The sequence below is a fragment of the Nicotiana tomentosiformis genome, chromosome 2 (assembly GCF_000390325.3).
Source record: "Nicotiana tomentosiformis chromosome 2, ASM39032v3, whole genome shotgun sequence".
Classification (NCBI taxonomy): Eukaryota; Viridiplantae; Streptophyta; class Magnoliopsida; order Solanales; family Solanaceae; genus Nicotiana; species Nicotiana tomentosiformis.
The window spans coordinates 37,143,602-37,147,391 of record NC_090813.1 but is presented as its reverse complement, the minus strand read 5'-3'; the positions used below and the strand labels follow the sequence as shown (position 1 = coordinate 37,147,391).

The window sequence follows — 3,790 nt, the reverse complement described above, 5'->3', positions numbered from 1 at the left end:
GAATATACAAACGTCTCACACACACATGGCACATAACTCACTCAGGATCGGACTCATCAAGACACTCTAATCAAAATAGTTAAGTAAAGTTAAGATAATATAATTTAAGGTGCTTATACAAGAGTCAAAACAACTGAGCCTAAGCGTCACAACTAAAACACCTATTATTCTCAAGGCATAATTAAGTCAAGAGATATTGCTTTCATTTAAAATCACAGCACAAGGTTTCATACTCCTGAAAAAAATAAAAAAACTAATTATACCCGGTTCAAACAAAACCCTTGGAAAAGAACCGCGACACAAAGAAAAACCAAGGGGGAATTCAGACGCTACCTAAAAAAATCTTTTGTCTTTTTCTTTCAACTTAATCCCTCAAGAAACCTGTCGAATGACATCCATCGTCAGAAAAAATCAAAAAATTTTAAAATTTTCCATATCAAATGAATTACTCAATCAAATGAATTACAAAAAACACACATAGACATTTATACATTATACACATATATACATCCCCACCCCATACTTTAGATTGCGTCATGTCCCTATGACTCACAAATAAAAAGCAAGAGGTAAGGAAAACTTCCCTGAACATCTAATCGGGGTTTGAGTCGAAGTTGGGCTCTATCCCTCGCTCCCGAACTAGAGCACTCGTCCATGCAGATAGCTTCTTCTCAGCCTTCTTGGGGTACACCCCGCACTTATCTTTTTCACTCACTACAGTCTTCTCTTTCACGCCCTTCACTTTCCACACAACACTAGCAGCTAGCTTCTCCCTTTTTAACCCCGTTTCTACGTCCATCTCAAACGTTACAGTCTCTTCGCCCACTCTAAGCATGAGTTTTCTCTCATGTATATCTAATATTGCTCTGCCCGTTGATAGGAATGGTCTTCCTAGGATGAGGGGGACCTCCTTGTTCTCTTCTATATTAACCACTATAAATCCACAGGAAACACAAACTTATCTACCCAAACTAAGACATCTTCAACTATTCCCTCGGGTATTAGAGTCGTTTGGTCTGCCAACTGCAAAGATATTAGTGCAGATCTTATCTCTCCAATATCCTTCTCCAGTTTCTTGTAAATAGATAGAGGCATTAAATTAATTGAGGCACCAGAATCACATAGAGACTTATCACAATTAGTAGTGCCTAAAGAGCAAGGTATGGTAAAACTCCCTTGATCTCCACATTTTTGTGGGAGTTTGTTTTGCAATATTGTACTGCAATGCTCTATGAGCTTGACCACTAAGGGTTCCTCTATTTTCCTTTCTTTTGTCAGGATCTCCTTAAAAAACGTGGCATAAGCCGGCATTTGTGAGAGCACTTCTGTGAATGTAGGTTTACATGAACTTGTTTCAGCACATCTAGAAATTTCTCGAACTGCTTGTCCAGCTTTTCCCGACTCAGCTTTTGGGGAAAAGGCAGTGCAAGCATATGATTGCTCTCATCATGTTCCTCCCTTCCTGATTTTTCTTTCTTCTTATTCTTAGTTTTCATCGGGCCTTTATTCTTTTTATCAACATCACCCTGCAACTGCTTCCCACTTTCTTTTTCAAGGTTCACATAATTTTGGATCGGGGTGAGATCCTTCAACACTTGCCCACTTCTCAGATTTATAGCATTCACTATTTCTTTGGGATTTCTCTCAATATCAGCGGGAAGTGTTCCTGGGGATCTCTCTGACATTAGAGTAGCTAAGTGCCCAATCTGTTTTTCCAATCTTCGAAAAGATGTACTCAATTCTTTGATAACCGCATCATGGGCATCAAGCCTCTCATCTGTCTTAATAATGAAGGTTTTCATAAGATCTTCCATGCTGGATTGATTCGACTATGGAGATTGATACTGTTGCCTCTGCTGATTTTGAAAAACTGTAATTCCTTGTTCCTGGAATCTGGAGTTGTTTTGTTACCATGCATTTGCAGTACCTCCAGGTAAACTCCATGAAAACCCAATGTGCCTCTGACCCATTACATTAAAATTGTAGTTTCCTACAACATTCACTTCCTCAGTTGAGGCTTGACACTCATGAGTAGGGTGTCCTCTTCCACATATATCACAAGCTGCGTGGTGTACATTTTGCATCAAAGCTACATTAAGCTTTCGTATTTATTTAGCTATAGCATCAAGTTGTACTTGCACAGATGTAGTAGCATCAACTTGGTGAACACGAGTTGATTTTCTTCTTTCCACACTATCAAAGGTCCACTGATTAGCATCTTCGGATAACTCATCAAGAATTGTAACTATCTCCTCTGGAGTCTTCTTCATAAAGGGGCCTCCAACTGCATTGCTCAATGTTCTACGCGAGGTCGGTGTCAATCCATTCCAAAAATCCTGGAGTTGCATCCAGAGTTCAATTCCGCTATGTTGACACGTTCTAACTATCCCCTTAAACCTCTCCCATGCTTCAAAAATAGTTTCATTCTCTTTTTGGCAGAAGTTATGAATTTTTCTTCTACACTTGCCCGTCTTAGTTGAGGAGAAATATTTATCAAGAAACTTTCTGGTAATTTCCTCCCATGTTCTAATTGACCCATTTGGCAAGCTTCGAAGCCACTACTTCGCATCATCTTTAAGTGAAAAGGGAAATGCCCTTAAATACACTGCATCTTGTGACACCCCCTATTGCATTGAAAGGTGTTCATAATCTCCTCAAAGTCCATCAAATGTGTGTTTGGATCTTCGTTCATCTTCCCTCTGAAAACGCAACTGTTTTGAATGGTTTGAAGTAAACCTTGCTTCAACTCGAAAGTATTCGCTGCAATTGGAGGTGGTCTAATACTTGACAATCCTTGATTGTAGACTGGTATGGCATAATCACCCAATGCTCTACCATGCCTGGGTACCGCATTCTGGAACTAGTCTTCAATCAAGGGTCGATTTAGATTGAATCTTCGACCCCTATTGTCTTCGACAGTTTCCTCAGTAGCTCTACGGGTTGCCTCAGCTGCTATCCTTACAGCTTCTTCTCTATGCTACGCTGCCTCTACCTCATCGTCACCATTATTAGCCATGTGTTCTTGAGTTGAAGGTTGCCCCAAGAACTTTAAGGTAAACGTTTTCTCCTTCCTCAGTTGCCGCAGGTGTTTTTCCAATTTCGGTTTGTAGGGTATTACTTCTTTTGAAGAAGATCATGTCATACACCATGGACTTAACCTGTTGCCTACACACAGAGGAGAAACCTGTAAAGAACAAAATAAAAGTAAAAAATAAAAATAAATTCCTGAATTAGCACTACAAAATATTTCAAACACTATTGATTGACAATCCCCGGCAACGATGCCAAAATATGACGAGCGCAAAACACACACTTAAATTGTGCTTGCTAGTCAAAGATAGTATAGTATAAAATCGTGTCCACATGGATTAGATTTAAATAGTATTATCGTAGTTTCTAGCTTGATCGCTATCCAGGATGATCAATAATGGAGATATATATGAATTCTAACTACAAATAAATAATAATCTAAAGCTATTGACTAATGACAATCGCAACAAAGGTAAGCAAGGAAGTTATCAATGGGAGAAAATATGGGTTGATAGGATAGGTGCAGAATAATTATTCGGGATCTAACTCTAGATAATTAACTTCTAATGTTCAAGTGAGTCTCTTGAATTCACTTAATTATCAGTACAATTATTTAGTAGAAACTCCTCTCTCGATTAAGTCTCAACCTCACAATATGAACCAATTTAAGCTATGTCAAGATATGTAAGAATTCGTAATGGATTATTTTTTAGGAGAACCTCTTTCGATTATCCTCCTAACTAGGTTTAATTAAGGATTC

General features: G+C 38.6%; 1 non-coding gene across 1 annotated transcript; it reads left to right on the top strand.

Moving 5' to 3' along the window:
- Positions 1–2,358: 2,358 nt before the first annotated feature.
- LOC117281499 (small nucleolar RNA R71) lies at positions 2,359–2,464 on the top strand. Its single transcript, XR_004512130.1, has one exon. It is a non-coding gene; the product is annotated as a small nucleolar RNA R71 (small nucleolar RNA).
- The last annotated feature ends 1,326 nt before the right edge of the window (positions 2,465–3,790 follow it).